The sequence below is a fragment of the Hirundo rustica genome, chromosome 17 (genome assembly GCF_015227805.2).
Source record: "Hirundo rustica isolate bHirRus1 chromosome 17, bHirRus1.pri.v3, whole genome shotgun sequence".
Classification (NCBI taxonomy): domain Eukaryota; kingdom Metazoa; phylum Chordata; class Aves; order Passeriformes; family Hirundinidae; genus Hirundo; species Hirundo rustica.
This window is the reverse complement of record NC_053466.1, coordinates 10,005,026-10,024,623: the sequence shown is the minus strand read 5'-3', so window position 1 is coordinate 10,024,623 and position 19,598 is coordinate 10,005,026. Positions and strand designations below refer to the sequence as shown.

The 19,598-nt window shown below is 56.6% G+C and overlaps 1 long non-coding RNA gene across 5 annotated transcripts; it reads right to left on the bottom strand.

The window, feature by feature from the left end:
• Positions 1 to 5,887: 5,887 nt before the first annotated feature.
• On the bottom strand, positions 5,888 to 18,031 carry LOC120760586 (uncharacterized). 5 transcript variants are annotated; one of them, XR_005703412.2, is made up of 4 exons: positions 17,625 to 18,031; positions 7,966 to 8,147; positions 6,735 to 7,398; positions 5,888 to 6,517 (listed from the first exon to the last, which is right to left on the bottom strand). It is a non-coding gene; the product is annotated as an uncharacterized LOC120760586 (long non-coding RNA). The 5 variants fall into 5 exon arrangements; XR_005703411.2 differs by having other exon boundaries at positions 5,888 to 7,398; XR_009208392.1 differs by having other exon boundaries at positions 5,888 to 7,398; positions 17,629 to 18,031.
• Positions 18,032 to 19,598: the final 1,567 nt, after the last annotated feature.

The following is a 19,598-nucleotide window of genomic DNA, read 5'->3' as shown; positions in this document are numbered from 1 at the left end:
ACATGAGTCCCCAGGAAGATGCTGCTCAAGACCAAAGGTATTTAACCAAATCTGCCTGGGGAACGCTGATGGGACAAGTGGTTTGACCCCATGCAATCACCTCCTGCTCAGTTTTTTTCCCTGGATTTTCCCCCTGTGGATTATCGTGCTGGGGCAGTGGGAACAGTGACAGAGGAGCCTCCTCAACCCCTGCCATGCAGGGCTGCCCACACCTCAGGGGGATGGAGCAGGAGGGAGCAAAGTGCTGCATTTTGGCTTTTATAGACTATTACTGATAATAGAGAAGAACAAAAATGCTTTAAAATAAAGCACTCGAGGGCGTCAGCCTAAGCGTTAAATAGGCTTCTGCTAAAATGCTGCTTCCACGGAAGAAGCTTCCTGATTTGGACTGGAGGCATTACCCTGCTTGGGAGAGAGCTGGAGCTTTGATAAACCCGGGGGGACAGGCAGCACCATCCCGGGAAAGGGCTCTGGTGCTTCTCCTGCCGTGTGGGATTGCTCCACCCGGGATTCAGGGTGCTCCTTGCTCAGCTCTCTCCCACCCAAGCAGAGGTGCCTCAGGAGAGCATCCACTCCCCTAAATTTTAGGCTTCTCACCCCTGTGGGGAGCGGCGCTGTCCCTGCCAAGCACACTGAGCGTTTTGCAGTGTTAATGGGCAGCACGACTGCTAATGTGTAAACTTTTACTGCTCTGGAGAGTAAACAGAGAGTTTGGGGGAGCAGACACTTCCCATTAAGACACACTAATGAAACGTGAAAATGTTTTAGTGTGCTGTAATTTTATATATTTTTGAGAGCAGCTGCAGTGCTGTTCCATTTGCGGCTAATTTAAGCACAATTAAACCCGGCTAAATTACAGCCAAATATGCCGCAGGAACTGATGTGACAAGGGACGTGTCCAGGGACCCCAAATCTTGCTGACCTTGCTGTCACCGTTCGGGCTGGTTTGCAAGAACTGACAGCTCCTGGAGCTTGGCCAAAGGTCACAGCAGATCCCTGAGGACAATGGGATCTTCCAGCCAGGGTGGGGCAGGGGCCCCACACGTCCCACAGGCTCCAGAGCTGCTGGGGGTATCTGGTGTTCCTGGCTCTTGGAAAGGGCCTCTTCTCTGCTGGCTGTTGTTGGGAGCTTGGATGAGGCCAGGGCTGCAGTAAATCCTTCCTGCTTGGCCAGAGACCCGCACTCCCCCCTGCAGCAGCCCTGATGTCCTTCCTGGGAGAACTCATCAGCCCCCAGTTACCTGGTGAATGCTGAGGCTGCATCCCACACCTCACCCCAGCTGCCTCCTGGGGTGGCTGATTCATCTCAGAAAAAACAAACAAACAAAAAACCCAAAACCAACCAAACAAAAAACCCACCACACCAAACCAACAACAACAAAAAAAACCAAACCCACATTTTTTTCTAGAGAACGAAGGAGCTGGTAGGATTTTGTTCTTCCTTTTGGGGAAAGGGAGGAATAGAGCACCTAGGGGCTGTGTTGTGCCTGCTGGTAGCACCTCCTTAGCATCCTGAGCTGGGCTGGTGGCTGCGCTGCTGGGTCCTGGCTCCCCTCAGCAGGGATGGAGCCCCCAGCCTTGGGTCCTGGTTGGTTTAGGGTGCAGAGTCTGTTCTCAGCACTTTGGGGGTGGTTTTTACTGCTCTGGTTAGCTGAGGATGGCCCTGCTCCAGTGAGGATTGCCCCGAGGGTTTCCAAAGCACCAGCAGCCAGCTCAGTGCTCCTGCAGCCCCCGGCACAGGGAACTGCCGCCTCTCCCAAGGGCTTTTCCGGTTGATTTAGGCAATTGCTGTAAATCCCCTGTGGCCACTGGTTTCCAGCTGAGCCAGGTTAGACCCAATTCAGCTCAGGGACAGCAGGACTGACATCCTCCCACAGCCTTTAGAGATGCTCCTTGTCCCTAGGGGCACCACTTCCCTGCAGATCTGTCCCCCACCTCTCCCCCGGGCCGACAGGCACCAGGCTCGGCACAGGAGCAGCAGGGCAGCGTGGCAGTGTCCGGGATGGCCAGGATTGTCCTACTCAGCCTTGCTGCAGGACTCACATTCCCCTTTCATCTCCCTCCGTACCTCTCCCCAAAACCTGGGGCAGAGGCAACTCCACCCAGTGCCCCTCAGACAGCCAGGGGTGAGGTAACCCCATGCCCCACCTGCCTTATCACCCACCCGGCTCCTCCTCGGGGTCCCCTCGGCTCCTGCTGCCTCTTAGGAGCCCCGTTAACCAGGCCACGCCTCATCAGCTCCAATTAGCGGGCAGCTCATTTCCCTGAGCCCGAGCCCGCGGCCGGGTGAGCGGTGCCTGGGCATCCCCCGGTGCTGCTGCTGCAGTGCCCGGCGGGCACGGATCGCACGGATCCCACCGCTGGAGGAGGCTGCAGCCAGGGCCAAACCTCCCCAGAGCAGCCGCCAGCTCCGCTCTAATTAATCCAATTACAGCGCTGCGTTGGCGGCGCAACCGGTGGATTAATTGCGGTTCGTTCCAGGTAGATGGAGGCGGAAACGCTCAAACAGGCTCCTTGTTTGCTGTTAACTGTGCAAAGCGCAGCTCGAAGCAGCTGGGGAGGAAGGAGTCCTGCCACCAGCACCAGCAGCGTCACCCTCGGTGGGACAGCGAGGAGCTGGGTGCCTGCAGAGCCCTCGCACCGCTCCCAGAAACAAATCCTTGCCTGAGACTGAAAAACCAAAGATTAGGGGGTCGACGCTGGGAGTAGGAGTGCGAAGTAAAAGGCTGCTTGCTCCCAGACACATATATATATTTAATAGAATAAAAAGGAGATTATTGGAAACAACTGATTGTTCAGACTGTCAAAGAGATGAAAGTGTCAGGAGTAAACAGATGCTGGTCACGATTCAGCGCTCATTAAGGCAGGAGAAGGATTCATTTCATATGCATGATTAACTCCTGGCCACTGATGATTTACACAGCAGATGATCAAAGGAGAATTAATTATTGCACATATCGGGCTGCTGCCAGCCCGGCCCCGGCTCCTGACGGCGCTGCCGATGGCACAGCCCGTGGTCCCCCAAACCAGGATTGCTCTGGATAGTGCTGGGCCCGGCTGGGAGCTGTTTGCCCCCTCAGCTCTCAGCCCATCCGCCCCATTTCACTGCCCAGCATCCCGAGGATCCAGCGCTGCACCCACCAGGCAACGACAGCATCACTGGGAATGTCGGAGGGTTTCCAGCTCGCCGACACCCAGCCCGACCATCCCCTCCCCGTTAGCAGTAATTAACCCAGGGAAGGTGTCTCTCCGCTTGACACCTTTTCTTCCCTTTGTGATTGAGTCTCTCTTCGTTACAAATCCACTCTGTAATTAAAGGAACTCCACTCCCTTCACCTGATTTATTTTTTAATACCGTCCACTTTTGATCTCACTTGATTAAATTACGAGCCGTGAATCAACACCACTACCAAAGCTGCTCTGCCTCACTCACATCTCTCCTTTACAAAGAATCTCCAAGAGTGACGGGAAAACAGCAGCTCTGCTCATGCTGGGATTTCATGAGGAGCACTGGGGCTGCATCCTACCGGGCTCATGGAGAGGAAACGTGAATCCCCCAGGCCCAGGTGTGGAGCAAGGAGCGTGGGATGATTTTGCTGCCACTTTTGTCCCCGGCAGGTGATGGAGGACATGGGGCAGCTGGAGAGGCATCACTCTTCTGCTGTGCCTGCTCTCAGGGATGGAAACCCTGCTGGAAACAGCACCCGAGCCCTGCTGGGATGCTCCATCTTCGGGAGCGATGGGTTGTGAGTCCACAAAGGACCTGCAGCCCCCACCGGCACGGGGATCTGAGCCCACCCTCGAGCATCCTGTCCCTGCACCCTGCCTGCACCACGGCACCCCCGTGCCCTCCCCGTGCCCTCTCCTGCACTGTCCCTCCCAGCTCTTCTGAGGCCCCCACGAAGGGACAATCGGATGTCGGCCCCCCTGACCCGGAGAGCCCTCGCTCACTGCGGGCACCCGGCCCGGCCAGCGCGCATCCCTGCGGAGCAGGGGCCGGGGGAGCCGCGTGTCCCTGGCACCGGGATGGCACCGGGATGGCACCGGGATGGCACCGTGACTCTCTCCGCGCACTCCGGGTGCTGCCAGAGCTTTTAATGACGGATAATGGTGGTCTGCATTTAAATGCACTGCACCGTTGACTCACGACTGCAGCAACACCGGGATAGAAGGAATAAATCAGAGAGGGCTCCCAGGAGCCTCATCCCAATGGAAGCGTCTCCTGCGGACACCCCAGAGCGAGGGCAGGGGAGGCGGCAGAGCCACCTCTTCCTCATCCCCTCACTGAGTGCAAATGAGCCTGATGCCAATTTAATGAACTGCTGATGACTATCGCCTTTATTTTTAAATCTGAATTCCCGCAGGAGTCACCTTCAGCAGGGAAGCAGCCCCTCCCCAGGCACGGCAGCGTGGATTGATTGCCTGTATCTGATTAGCAATTACACCCGGCGCACTTCGGCGGTAAACACCATCGCCCTGCGCTGGGCACGAGGTGATGGCAGATTGCGGGGACCCCGGCGAGAGGGCTGGGGGAGCAGGGATGGCACCCTCGGGGGCCGCGGGCACCTCCAGCAGGAGGGGACAGTCCCTCACATAAAATGCCTCTCAAAGATTGTGTAGGCTCTGTGTGGTGGGCTGGGCTCTCCACCTTTCCCTCCCCCAGGATAACTCTCTCCCGCTGGTACTTACAGGCATTTATGAATTGTGTCTTTAATACGGCGCCGGAATATTTGCCCCATAAATTCTTAAGATCAGATTTATGGATGAGCTATTACTGACATCACAGGCTATTAATAAATCGGTTAAACCTACAGAGAAGATTGTATTCCCCCATCTTTACGGTGGCACAATAAACGTGTAAAAAGGGCCATAAGGCAGCACAGCAGCTGCGGGTGCTGATGCCGTGGCACAGGGGCCATGTGCTGTGTCCCCCGGGCCACCCGCCCTGCCCTGGAAGCCACCAGCCATCCCTCCCTCGCTGTGGGGCTCTGGGATGTGAGGGAGCAGCTCCTTGAAGCCGGGGATCCCAGCGCATCCCCATTTCCCTGCAGGCAGAGGTGCGCAGGGAAGCGAAGGCAGTGCCGAGGCACTCGGGAGGGTGGAAGGGACACAGAGGACGCTGCTCCGGCAGCGCTGCCTCCTGCGCTCAGGAGAGGAGCTATTTGCAGAGCCGAGCGCGCAGCTATTTCTGGGAGAGGCTTCATTGAGAAAAGCCATCTGGAGAGAGGCGGCAGCTGGCCCCGCATCTCCGGGATCCGGTGGCTTCCCAGGGCTTTGGTGCGCAGGGAAAATGCGGAGTCTCTCCTCCTTCCCAGCCACATCAACCGGCCGGATGTTGGGATGCTTTGCCCCTAATTCAGAGCCAGACAAACCTGGTGGTTTTATCCTCCCTGCCACCCTTGGCAAGGTGGTTCCCAGCGTGGGGAGATGCTGAACCTTCCCATGTGTCTAAGATTTAGGCAGACAAGACCTGGAGACACCCTAAGACCAGATCCCGGTGCCATCACGGGCGACAGGAAATGTGGGATGGAGGGCTTGAGCCCCACACCAGCTCCTGGAACGGGGGTACCGTGTGAGAACCTCCTCCTGAAGAGAAAGGGGCTGTGGAGGACAGTGGCAGGAGGAAGATCCCACTTCTGGGAAGCCCTGGCCAAGGCATAGGGCTGGGAGCTGGTGGCTGGGAGCCCCCCCCACTGCGGTGGCCCCACGTCCAGCCTGTGCCCCCAAGCATGAGGAGCCCCCCACCAGAGTCAGGATATTACCCCGGGGGGGATATAAACAAAAATGCAGTATTTTCTTCCACCACCAAGTTTCCATCAGTGCTGGCTGGCTGGGTTTGATTAAACCGCTCATTTATTACATTTTGCAATATAGTTTCACTACCAGATTAAACGAACATAAAACCCACACCAATGGTCCCAGCACAGCCAGTCCCCAGGGCCAGCACAAGCCGTGGCAGCGTGGGCTGGGGGGGACAGTGGTACCTTTGGGGTACCTCAGGACCCCCTCCCAGGCTCCCCCAGGCTGCTGGCCCTCCACCAGCTTTTCTCCAGCGGGGAATGCAGCCGTGTGTGGGTGGATTCCCTGGGGATTGCAGGCACGGGGGATCCACACAGCTGAGAAAGGGCCAGTGCAGCAATGCAGACGCTCCTCCAGCCCTGGGCTCACCGAGACACATCACCTGCTGAAGGGACACACACGGGCCACGGCCACCCAGCCCTGATCTGCCTCTGTCACTGAGCTGTCCCCAGGGTGCAGCAGGTCCCCATGGGGTGCGAGGGTGAGGCAATCCCATCCCTGATCCAGCCCTGAAACCTGCTGAAGAAGAAATCCTGCAGTCCAGACCCATCTGCACGGGGCTGTTTCACCGTGCAGGGTGAGCAGGGTGAGCAGGCTCTCAGCTCTGCCTGCTGCCCTTGGAGGAGCTGGCTGTTCAAGCGGCACTCCAGCACTGCAGCTGCCGGGCTGTGCAGCCTCTCCGTGACACCAGCCCCGCTCCCAGGCACTTGAAAAGGCTCTGTGTAAAAAGAAATTAATAACAAAGTGAATTGCACTCGAACGCAGCTTCTGCAGAGATAAAGCAGTGGCAGGGGAGCGCTGGAGTGCGAGGGAGGAGTTTAACCTCCCCTCCCCACAACCCCAGGCAGCGATGGATGATGACATTATCACAAAACCGGGTCAGATTAAGACCAAAACAAGCTGAGATCCACGAGGCTTCCTGCTGGGGTCCTCACCGGCGGGGCTGGGTGTCAGAAGGCTGACAGCAGCTGTCAAATGATTGATTCCAAAGCAGGCTGGGTTTCCTTCCCAGCCCCGTGATTGGAAGCTGGGAGGGCTGGAGCTGCCTCCCGACCCTGCTGGGGCTCTGCCTGGGTCTCACCCAGCAGCCAGCGATCGATGCTCACCCCTGAGCCAGCTGCCTCCTGGCTGGGGGTCTTTGTTTGCTTTGTGATGGGCAGAGTTTGGGAAAACTGCATCCTAAAAGCTCTATGGGCCTCGTCTGGAGGCTGTGGGGTTTTCACCCCCAGCCTTTGCCATGTCAATGCAGCAGCAGATCAACCCGCCACGGAGCTGCCCTCGATCCTGGCAGGCATGGAGAAAGGAAAAATGTGTTTTAGAGAGATGCAGGTTTGCAAGGGCACGACTCACTGTGTGCCCCATGGGCAGGAATGAGAGGAATGGAACAGAGGAGGAGCATCTTCCACAAGCTACACCTCCAAGGGGGACAGAGTTTTTTCCCAGTTTTTAGCTGGAGTTTTCAGGGAGCAGCATTGGCAAAATATCCCTGGCTGAGGAAGCAGCAGCCATTGGGATCTCGGTGCCAGAGCTCCATCAGCAGCAGTGAATAATGAGATGTCTGAGCTGTCCTTCAGCACCAGGAGGTATCAGGGAAAATGCCTGTGGGAGAAGAAATGGGCTGGGCTGGGAACTCCAAACCTCACGCAGAGGTTCCTGTTGGTGTCTGACTCTTTGGACAGGCAGTGTCCCATGCCCAGGCAGTGTCACCCTGGCTGGCATCCCTCCCCAAGCACCACTGTGCTCCTGATGCCCAAGGGGACTTGTCCTGCAGGGCCCCCGCAGGTGCTGGCAGGAGAGGGAGTCAGGAGCCGTTCCGACCTGTCAGGGCAGAGCAACTTAATGTCATTCAGAGCTGGGATCTCACCTCCAAATCCCTCCTCCTTTGACAAGAGCAAAAACCATCCACTCAAATCTTCAAACAGCAGTTCAAAGCCTTTACATCACTCTCAAGATTAATTAGCAGCTAAATAATAATCCAGGATAAGTCTTATCGAGGCATTAGAACCACGACATGGTCAGCCAATGATGTGTGGGATCCGAGGCAGGAGAAAGTTTCGTGTTCCTGCTTAAATCCAGCATCTCCCAGGGAAATGCAGCCTCTTCCCATAACAAACAGCTGTGTCAAGAGTCAATCCTCACCAGAGGAACATTTCAAACCAAACTCACCTGGGGCAGAGGGGCTGTTCACTTCACCTGTGTTAGCCTCAGGCAGGGCAGCAGCAGAGCTCTGCTCACTGAGGGCCAACCCAAATATCCACCGGTGGGTTGGAGGACACATTCTGGTGGCTCAGAGCTGCAGGGTCAGGCAGGTCCTGGGGCAGGTGGCTCAGCAGAGGCACGGCCGTGGCCTGAGGATGGACATTAAACAGAGGGACACTGTGTCACACCTGGGACATCCTCACATGCAAGCAGTGGCAAGAGGAGAAAGGACTGCCATTCCCTCATCCTGATGTGGGCACTCAGCCCAGGCACCTCTGCCATGGCCCAGAACGATGCCTCTCCTGCTCTGGACTCCGACCTGACGCTCACATCCCGCTCCAGAGGCCCTCACTGCAGGGCACAGCCCAATCCCCCCAGCCTGGGAGTGCCATTCCTCTCCTGCCAAGTCCCCTTTCCCCAGGCAGCTCTGAACTCTAGGAAGAAAAACTAACTAACTAACTAACTAACTAACTAACTAACTAACTAACTAACTAACTAACTAACTAACTAACTAACTTCATAAGTAAGTAAGAAAGTAAATAAATAAATGCCCCTCTGCAGCAAGCTGGCTGCACCAGAACATTTATTTCATAGGATGCACCATTTATTTTCAATTATCGCGGTGCTTCCCCCCCCTCCCCGCGCATCTCGCTGGTGGAAAGTTGGCAGAGTCACACAAGAGCCTTGGCAGGAGCAGCGGCTCCAGGGAAGGGACAGAGGGATGGGGACAGCACCCGCACCTCTCGCAGGGGCCAGGAGGAGGCTGGCAGCCCGGCAGGAGGGGTCAGGCAAGGAGAGGTGTCCCGGCTGTCAGCTCTCCTCGGGATTAGCGCGGGAGGAGGTGACAGCAGCGAGCAGAGCGGAGGCGGTGACAGGGACGCGGCGGGGGAGGGCAGAGAGCGGGGTGAGAGCGGTGCCCGGGGTATCTCCTCCCTCCGGTGTCACCCTCGCAGCCCCAGCCTTCTCTCCTTTCCCCTCTCCTCCGGGACCTGCTCTCGGTGCCTTTGGCTGACAGGAGACACCAGCGCTGACCTCCGGGACGCAGCTGAGATGCAGCTGGAGGCTGAAAACCCCCAGAGCTGCAGGGGCCAGGCTGCCCCCAGGCGCTTGTGTGACAGCCTGTGCCGCATCCCCAGCCCGCAGGAGATGCTGAGCTGCGACCCAGGCACGGACTTCGGTGCCTGCACCCCACACTTGCACACCAAGCAGCTTTTTTATTCCCAGGTGTGCCTCAGCCAAAGCCATTTGAAGATCCCTGACACGTCATGAAGGATTTTCTAATGGGGCTCAGCAGACTCTTAAGATTTATATCAAAAAGGCCCAATTTATTGAATTAATGCTGCAGAGCAAAGCCATGGCTGCTTAACAACTGGAGTATCAGTGTTTTACAGCAACATAACTAATAAGGCCATTAATACCAAGTGGGCTCACTCCTGACATTTATATCACTGTAAATCTCGCTCTCAGCACCGGAATTATTGATGTCATCCCAGGCACTCGAGGAGCGCTGTCATCCTTTATCAGGCTGAAAGATTTGAGCCAAGAAACAACGAATATAAACACAATAATAAAAAAAAAGAGGAGTTCGAGCAGAGCTGGGACAGGTCCCTGAGGCAGAGGTGGGGCTGGCCCCTGCTTCCCTGCAGGAAGCCAGAACCCAGCCAGGTCTCTTGGGACTGAACCCATCCAGCTCACCTGGCTGCAGCTCCCCACGTGCACCGGCTGTGCCCTGAGCAAGGAAAACTCAGGTGATTTTCACAGAATCCCAGAACGGGTTGGAAAGGACCTAGAGGATCATCTGATTCCAGCCCACCGTGGGACTGCTTTTGCCTAAGGCCCTGGGTGGAGAACACAGACACCGATCCCACTGCCACAAATTTCAAGCAGGGGCTTGATTGTGGATGCAGCCAGGGAGACTGAGAACCTCACAGGGTGAGGCAGATCTAAACCCCTCCTGCCCCCTCAAAAAAACAACCAAACCAAAAACATCCCCAGCTCTCACCAAGCACCGGGGAAAGCACAAATAGGAAGGAGATGGAGGGCAGGGGCGTGGGAGTGCTGAGGAGCCCGACAGAGCTCGCTGAGTACTAATTATTCCCGGCATTATCTGCGCAGACTGATAAGGTTTTCATTAATAAACTTGGCGGAGGTGGGGAGAGGCAGAGAGAGCAGCAGCCGCCGCTGAGAGCCAGGCAAGAGCTGCGGCTGAGCCGGCACCAGCGGAATGCCATCAGGACAGGCAGCGATTAGGGACCCGGACAGCAGCGGTGGCAGTGGGGACAGGAATTAGCTGTTCCTGCTCGGCACTGCTGTGCAGGCTGTCTCCCAATTCACAGCACGCTGGAAATGAAATCGTTAGCCACCTTCCCTAGGCAGGGCCTTGTTAAACCCGAGATCTGCAGAGACAAACCCTGGCTGGTGAGGGAGGAGGGTGAGGGAGAAGCATCCCCCGCTCACAGCCTCGCCGCACCGCTCCGCCCTTCCCACACCCGGAGCCCTCTCCCTGTGGCACACTTCCAGGGGAATGCCTGGGAATTTGATCGCTCTTACCCTGGAAAGCTGAGCTAAATCTCACAGGGACCGCGTGTCCAAGAGCATCAGAGCTGCAGCAGCAAGCCAGAGACCACGGTGGGAGGTCAGCCCGGCCCCAGCCCAGCAGTTCATGTTTTAAGTTCAGGTTACATCATGCAAGACTGAAAAAGGGAAAAAAAAAAAAAAAAATCCCATCCCTAACTTCCTTGGATCTCCTTTCTCGTACCTTACCTCTCAGCTTTTCTGTAAGCCAAATCCAACCTTTCCCCAGCCCTTCCAGGGAGCAGCAGCAATTTGCTCTGCTTGGCTGTAATTAGTTGCAAAACCACCACCAAAATTGCCTGGTTGAAGAACATTTAAGGAAAAGAAAGGGGGGGGGGAAAAAAAAAAAAAAGGAATGGAGCTGCAAGAAAGCAAGCAAAATCCATCATAGCTAATTATTTACTCTTGATTGTCAAAAAAAAGAGATGGATTGATGAAAGGAGTTGGTAAGCAGGATGATAGCGGGAGTGTTGTTGAAGGCAAGCACTGCAGTGGGATCCAAAAGCAGGAATTTTCATAATCTATAGGCTGTTAATTATCTAAACTGAGGTCTCTCGGAGCTGCCTGAGTGAAGATTAATTAGTTTTTGAAATAATAGCTAAATTGATACTGGGAAGGAGTTTGGGTCCCAAAATAATGGCTGAAAATTAGCCAGCCCGTTTCTCCATTTCTCTCTGCCATGTTCAGGAGGACATTTGTCTCTGTTGCTTTTGCAGAAAAGGGCCATTAATCAAATCAGCAGATGGTCCTTCCCAAGCCTGGGGTGTTGCAGAAACACAAAAGGGAGGAGGAGGAAGCAATCACCAACAAGTGTTAAGGGAAAAAGTCCTCCAGCCCAGTGATTAGCAACTCCAGAGTCCATTTCCCTTGAAAGAGCAGGAGCTGTTCAACCGGAGGAACATTTCTGGGGACAAGGAACGTCTCCCGTGACAAGCAGGCACCTCCAGGAAAAGGATTTGTCTGTCTTTAAAACAAATTACCTGCACTAATCCCAAATGCCGGGATTTACGTCTCCTGGCTGACCCAGGTTTGATGTCCAGCTTGTCAGTGCCTGCCCAGGCTTTCACCCACGAGTTGCCAACTTTTGGGGTGTCTCTGCTAGGAACAGAAGGGGAGGAGTGCCAGCCCCCAGGGAAGAGCTGTGTTTCAGGAGCTGTGATGGAGCTGGCTTGCAGAGGTTTGGGGTGCACACACATCACCTCCTCCTCCAGTCAGGCCCTGGGAGGGCAGGCACGGCGGGCTGGGGAGCAGATCCAGCTCCTGGGCAGGGTGCTGGGGCTTGGCTCCTTGCAGATATCTCCACGTCTGGTGTTTCCAGCTCTCCTGTCCCGCCGCAGGCTCCCTGCCAGCACACACCGGGCTCTCCAGCCCAGCTAAGGCAGTGGGGTGAGCACACGGTCCCTTCTCCAGATTCCTCTCCAGCCATTTCCCAGCCCCAGGCACGGGGATGGTTTTTCATCCCCTTTTTGCAAGGTGATTAAACGCTGCGCTTGTAAAACACTTCATTCTGGGAAACAAATTATGCAAAACACACTCAGTGGGATCTCACGCTGATGGATACAGCCGGCTGACAGGGGGGACTCTGCTCCCAGGATTTCCTTTCTGGGGACTGTGAGAAGCTGCCTGGCCATCCTGGCAAAGGGAGTTCAGCACAGAGCTCTGCTCCATCACAGCCCCCAGGGACCTCCTCTGGGGAGGGCTGGCTGGTGGCAGGCACAGCACAGGGACAGACTGGTCTGGAGGAGGCTTGAGCATCGAACAGAGCAGCTCTGGAGGCCCAGCACATCTGCATCTCCTGCTGTTCCTTATGTGAACCCTCACGTGGGTTTTTCAGAGCACTTCTGCTGCTGTTGGCAGTGCTGCAGCACTCGTGCACCACGCTGGGATGAGAGCATCTGGATGGATCTTCACTCAGTGTGTTTCCAAGCAGCTCCAGGGATGCTCTCCTTGCCCACAGCCTGGGCCAGCACTTTCCCAGCACGAGTCCTGGCTGGCAAGGCAGAGCCTTCCACGTCTGGGGCACTGATGATGGGCACGGAGGCTGCTCAGCTGCAGACAGGCTCTGGCCATGGCAGGCACCAGAGGATGGAGCTCACTCTTCTGGAGTGGCTCAGGGATGCTCCAGGGGAAAGGACTGCAGGCAGGCAACGTGCTGGATGAGGAACAAAATCTGGAGCCTACCTTGGGTGCAGCATTGTTAAAAAAAAAAAAAAAAAAAAAAAAAAAAAAAAAAAAAAAAGGAAGAAAAGAGAAATTCAGCTTCCCTGCCCCTGAACTGCTGGCTCATGAGTGACTCAGGGGCTGAGTTCAGCTGTGGAACTCAGCAGTGGGGTGAGCGCTGCTGGCCTCTCCTTAACCTTCTTAGCAGACCTTCCAAGCAAACCCTTCACCAGCTCAGGACAGGTTCCGCTCACGCTGCGAGGGGATTCTGAAGCACCTCTGAAAGCTGGGACGAGGCACGTGGATGTCCTGAGGCGCACACACAGCTCTCTGCTGGGCGTGTGAGACCTGGCAGTGCAGACACAGCACCGGAGCATCAGCCTGGGGAGTCACCACAGCAACAGGGATTCCACCAGCCGGGAGGCGTGGGCCGGTCTGCAGGGCACCCAGGGACCCGGGGACAAGGGGCTCCTCTGGTTCACAGGGGGTGGCACCTCCTGGCACCGGTGGCCGGAGCCCAAATGGCTTTGCAAGCCCTGCAGGTGTTGTTCCAACAGCTCAGCCTGGCCTGGGGAGTGGGGATCACCCACGGCAGGGTGCCACGTTCAGGACTTTCTGATCAAAGCACTGATGGCATCAGCGCCGCAGCTGGAGCCGGCTGGGAGCTGAGCTGGCTCCCTGCCTCCCTCAGACTCCTGTCAGGTCAATCATCGCACAGCCTCGCTTCCCAGGAAGCCAGCCCGGGAGCAGCCCGGGGCTCACGGCTCACCCAGAGCTGCTCCTCGCTCCTCTCCAGCCCCGGGCAGGAGCTGGGGGTCCCGTCTGCCCCCAGCCCCCCACGCTCCCAAAGGCTGCTGCCCTGGGCCGTGGCAGCAACGGGGACAGATTGCCACAGGGTCACTGTCAAATGAGCTGAAGGCATCATCCCTTCTCCGCAGAGAACAGCACACACTGAGCCTTTCCAAGTCCAAGAGCATTGCTGAGAGCTTTTTTCTTTCCCCCCTTTTTTCTTTTTTCATATGCTAAAAATTGATTCCTCCTCTGCACCGCTGGTAATTCCACTGAAGTTTCTCATCCCATTGTTCCCTTTGCTTCACAATTTCTGCATTTTCCAGGCTCTGTACTGGATGAAGTGCTGTCCACACCCTCTTTCTACCTACTTTCCCACATTTTTGGCTCGTGATGGCCACTCTGGACAGGAGACATGCTCTGGTGCTCACTTCCCTGGCTAGGAACATGCCCTTTTCATCACACAGCTTCCAGGAAGCCCTGGGAGCCACAGAAACTCGGGCAGTGCTGTGTTCGTGCCTTCCTCTGGCATCCAAGCTCCCCTTTTATTCACGGGTAGAGAAGGGGTTGTGGCAGCGATTCAGCTGCTTCCCCCCAGGCTGGAGGGAGAGGGGGGCACTGCACATCTGCAGAGGGGAGATAAGGGAGTGGGGCACCTCCAGTGCCTGGGATCTTATTAAAGGAGAGCTGGCTGGCGAGATCCTATCACTGCCTAGAAACATCTGTGACTTCATCCTCCACCAGCGCCGACAGATCAAGCGAGCAGGGCGAGCAGGCTGGGCACTGCTGCGGGGCAGGGAGCGAGGGGAGGCTGCCCCCCTCGCCAAGGGACCCCGAGCCACCCTGTCCCCAGGGCTGGGCAGGGTCACTGGTGACGGATCAGCCCCTGGCAGCTCGGAGCTGGACGCTGCTCAAGCACTTCAGCAGTGCCAGACCTGCCCAGGGAGCAGGGCTGGGGTTGGACCCTGCCAGTCCCCCCTCATTCAGGGACATGGGGGACAGGGACAGCTCCTGGACAGGGACATGGGGGACAGGGACAGCTCCTGGACAGGGACATGGGGGACAGGGACAGCTCCTGGACAGGGACATGGGGGACAGGGACAGCTCCTGGACAGGGACATGGGGGACAGGGACAGCTCCACGGCACCTCCCAGCTCTGCAGCCTGCCTCGGTCAGCCCCACCTCCCAGTGCCAGCCCCGTGGGTGCAGCTGCTGAGCCATGCCCCAGCATTTTCCCAGCCCCTGCTGCTTGCCCAGGAGGAGCAGAGTTGACCTGCCAAGGGCTGTTCCCACCTCTCTGTTCCACCGCAGAGGGAATTGGGCACCACAGCAGCTGATAAGCAGCTTGCTCCAGCAAAGCCTAGAATGAGTTGCAGGCAGGTGAAGCTCAGATTTCCAGATCCTTTACTTCTGCCCCAACACCTGGGAGCCCGATTTGTCTCTGAAACCATCGTGTGCTGCTGGTTCCTCTCAGGAGCACGCACGAGGCAGGCAGCAGTGCAGGGAGGGATCCCTGCCAACAAACACCACTCGTGCTGGACACGGCCAAGAGGAGCATGGGGACAGGACCCGGTGCCAGAAGTTCCTTTCTGCCAGGGCAGAGCTCACTTTGTCCCTGCAGCAGTTTGGCAAAGGGGTTTTGGAGGGCACCAAGAGCCTCGCTGATGCTTGTGGGGCACAGACAGGAGCAAACAACAGCCAACAGCAGTGGCAGCAGCATTCTTGTCAGACCAAACACCACAAAAGCCACGTGAATGACCACAATAAACTCTCCCCACCCTTCAAAAGGGAGGGCAGGTGTGCAGGAGCCTGCTCTGAGCCCTCCTGGGAAGGCAGAGAGGATGCAGCTCCTCACCACGACCACTGGAGAAAGCCTGTGCACAGCTGCCAGCTGAGTCACAGGGTCACAGCTCCCACCTCATCCTCCCCTGCAGCACTGCCCTTCCCTTCCCTTCCCACGGCTCTGGGGGACAAACACGGAGCCCCCACAGCCAGGAACGTGGGCAGAGCCTGACAGGGCAGGCTCTGCTCCAGGGGAAGCTTCCCAGCTTGGGAAAGAGCTGTGCTGGCCAGGAGAGCTGTGGGAGAGGATGGCTGAGCTGGAGACACCTGAGGGAGCAGAAGAGGCCAAGCACAGCAGCAGGGAATGGACACAAGCGTCAGTGGAAGGAGTTCAGAGGAAGGAGCACTACAGGGAGACAGAAACAGTGCCAGGAGTTCACAGGAACACAGAATGGATTGGCTGGGAAGGGACCTGAAGGATCATCCGCTTCCAACCCCCCTGTCACGAGCAGGGACACCACAAGTTAACCAAGTGCAGCAATATTTGGGGAAATGAGCAGGCCCAGGTGTGCCAAAGCAAAGGATGGGAAAAAGCTTCTGTCAGCTCCTCTCACCCTCTGTAAACACCACCCTGGGAGCTCCTTGTCTGGGATCACAGCCTGCCCAGCCCCATGGAGAAAACACATTTCTGGGAAAGCACAACACATCCAACCAGAGCCAAGGGTGTCAGCAGCTCGTGGCTCAGTGGCTGACAGCCCAAACACCACCAGAACGTCTCCCAGACAATCCACCCTGAGAGAGAATTCCTTGTGCTTCTCAGCATCACAGAGCAGCCCTGCTCCTCCTGCGCTCCCCAGTTCCTCACTCAGGCATCTCTGCATCCCAAAAGAAGCTCCTGGTGAAACAGAGACCTGGCCTATTGCCATGAGCTCCCCTCTGCAGGGCCACAGCTGCTCCCACAGCCCAGCACATGCACCAGAGGGGATCAGGGACATTCAGGGATTCAGGGATGGTGGCAGGAGAACACGGTTCTGGCTTGGTGCTGAGTTTTGCACCATGCTGCACTGTCCAAGACTAAATTATCTTTTACACTGCTCTTTTCCAGCCAACAGAACAAACAACACAGCTGGGGGGCAGCAGCAGAGAACATCCTCCTGTGACAGCTGCCAAGGGAACCCAGAACCTTTTCCTTCAGCCCCTCTGCTCTGACACAGGGCAGGTTCCCAGACAGCCCAGCCGGGCGTTTGTCACCAGCAAAGGTGACAAAGGGAACAGCCAGTGCCCCTGACGCAGCTCTGAGTGGTTATGGAAGGAATGTCTATTTAAGGGAGTCAGAGCCTTTCTAACCTACCTTCCTGTGAAAGGAAAAAACCCACCTAAATATATCCTCCCAGAATTAGAGCTTTTAACTCGCCTGCCTCCTGCAGCCCATTGTCCGGCGCACCACGAGCTGTTTCCCTGGAAATGGCAGCGCAGGCTAATTGCTCTTTGAAGCCTTTCCTCCCACGGAGCAGAGCGGCAGCCTCAGAATGCCATTCCCTTCTCTGACAGCTCTCTGTCAGAACAGGCTTCCCAACCTATTTCTCCTTGGTTTTCTCCCTGGACAAGCAGGATTCAATCAGAAGCGTTTCCCTGCAGAAGCCACCCGAGGGTGCGTGCAAAGGAGGAGCTGAGGGGACACGCCTGGGGACTGACAGCTCCAGGGGAGCTCAGCGGACCCTCAGCGGTGGGATGAACCCTGCCGGTGAGTCAAGGCAAAGAAGAAATGTAAACAGGAGGAGAAGCACATCTGATGCACGTGGTTTTTTTCACCCAAGCTCCTGCGAAGAGCAGGTCGTCGGAAGGCAGGACAGGCATTGCAGTGACAGCTTCTCATTTAATGGAATTGCTACACCTCAGAAGGAAAAAAAAAAACCAACAAAACCTTGTCATGAGCCAAGATGATTTTCCCCCAAGATATCCTTGAGGTTGGGTGATTCCATCGAGCTCTGGAGAGGAGAGCCTTGCTCCCAGGGCTGGGAGGGCGCTCTGTGGGGAGGGAGGATGCTGGGGAGGAAGGCGGCCCAGCAGTGCCCTCTTTGGGCACGGCCAGGTGCGGGGAGTGCGGCCACGGCTCTCCTCCCCGGGCTGGGACACAGCAGGGACTTCGCTCCCGGCCGCAGCAGAGCCGGGCGGGAGATGCTCACACGCAGCGGGTGTGCGCTCCGGCAGCCACAGCCCTGCCGGGAAACACCTGCCAGAGCCAGGGGATCACCTGCGGGAGGAACCAGCCAGAGCTGCCCCACAGCCACCCCCTCCTGCCTGGAGCTCCCCGCACAAACCCACAGAGCGCAGGGATCCGGGGCTGCAGGAGCTGAGGCGCTTGGATCCGTCGAAGAAGCGCTTTGAGGGAGTTCTGAGGAGGCTTTGCCGACGCAGGAAAGGGACCTGGAGCCGTGCAACGACGTCCCTGCAGTTTGAATCAAACATCCGGATGGGCAATACCCCCACAGCCTAGTCAGGGTTTCCAAGGGGAGAGACATCCCTTGGAGACAGTTCTGCTGCATTGACGTGGCACAAAGTAGTTAGTGAGGATTGGGTCAAAGTAAAGATGACCTTTTTAGTAATAGTGATAGACATTGGTAAGAAATAGTAAACAAGAAATACGTAGTAATTAGTATAAAAGATAAGGACAGCCCAGCTCGGGGGGAGACGTGAGGAATCCATGCAGCTGCGAACATCTTGTCGGACTCCGAGAAAATTGTAAGATAAGAAAAAATAAACGAAGTATGCAACCTTGAAAAATCTAAACCTGAGAACTCCGTCTCTTCCTTCGGCTCGGCTCGGAGCTGCGCAGGGGAGCAAGGACCCTGAAACCACCTCAATGTTGGGGTAAGCCCCTGACACAGTTCCTGGCTTCTTTGCTGGCACACAACAGCACCGTGAGCAACCACCTCCGAGGTTAATTGGATAAGGTTCTCCAGCAAGGTCTCTGGCACAGCAGCATTTCCTTTCCTCTGTGTTAAGCCCTCTTTTAACCCTCTCGGCATCGCCGTGCCCCTGTCACACTGCTGACCGTAACAGGGAGCTGCTGCAGCACATCACGGGCGGGTGAGCTGCAGAGAACCACGAGCAGCAGAGAAAGAGGCAAGAGCTGAACAAGTTTGGGAGCTGTCAGCTCCAGCAGCAGCCCCGGGGTCCGGCTGTGCTCGTGCCCAGAGCTGCATGAAGAATACATGGTACTGGAGTCACAGCAGCACCTCTGGCTGCAAGCCTGACATCCCGCAGAGTCTGGAGACTCGGAGCTCTAAGAGGCACCACACACGAGAGAAACAAAGGACACTGTTCTCTGTGAAGCACAACAGGACTATTTGCTAGCAAAAATCCCCTGCTTTCTCCATTCCTGGTCTTTGCAGGTGCTTGGTTAGCAGCCTGGACAGGCTGAGGGCAATCCCAGCCCTGCAGGTGGGGAGCTGACAGCTGGGAGGACACAGCATCCTTTAACTCCAGAGCAAGCTGAGCCTCTGCTCCCCAGGGCCAGGGCTAATCTAGAGAGCCCCAAACGAAGCAGTCACTCCCTGCCAGCCGCAGCCTTGTCGGGGAGAAGTGCAGGACAAGGTCTGGATGGGATCAGTGCAGAGGAAAACAAAACACCCAGGGCCATCCGTGCCTTGGATGCCACCAGGGATGCGCCTGGGGAAGGCTCTGCCTTGCCTGTCCATGCCCTGCTGAAGGCCAGGAATGTGTCTGTGGGTCTGGCAGGGAGTGAACAGCTCTCCAGCCACACATCCCTCCTGATCCAGCACAGTGCAAAGGGACCGGGGCACTGGGGGTGGCCAGGCAGCAGCCGTGGGATCTGCTGCCTCATGCATCCGTGTGCCCCACAGCAGAAATGATGGCCTTGTCCTCACGGCACGGCCAGTGCTAACCATTTCTGGGCAGTTGTAATTGCTTTGGATCAGACTGACATTGCCATTGACCAGCCCCGGGGTAAGGTCACAGGGAGGCAGCTGTAAAACCCTCATCACCCCCACCCCTCACTCTCTAGCCCAGCCAAGAGCTCCCACCAGCCCAGCTGCCTGGGGGAGGAATCACTCTGGGAAGAAGCACTGGGAGCGACCAGCCCCCTGTGGGGAGGCTTCTCCCATTTCAGTCTGTTCCAACCTCACACTTCCCTGTTATCCTAAGAGCCCAGTTCCCTTTCAGGGGTTTAATCACGTGTGTGGCTTAAGAACACAATGGTCAGAGGCTGCAAAAGCCACCCCAACAGCACAGGCATTTGTTCCTGCAAAGTGCAATGAGCTGCAGAAGAGCTT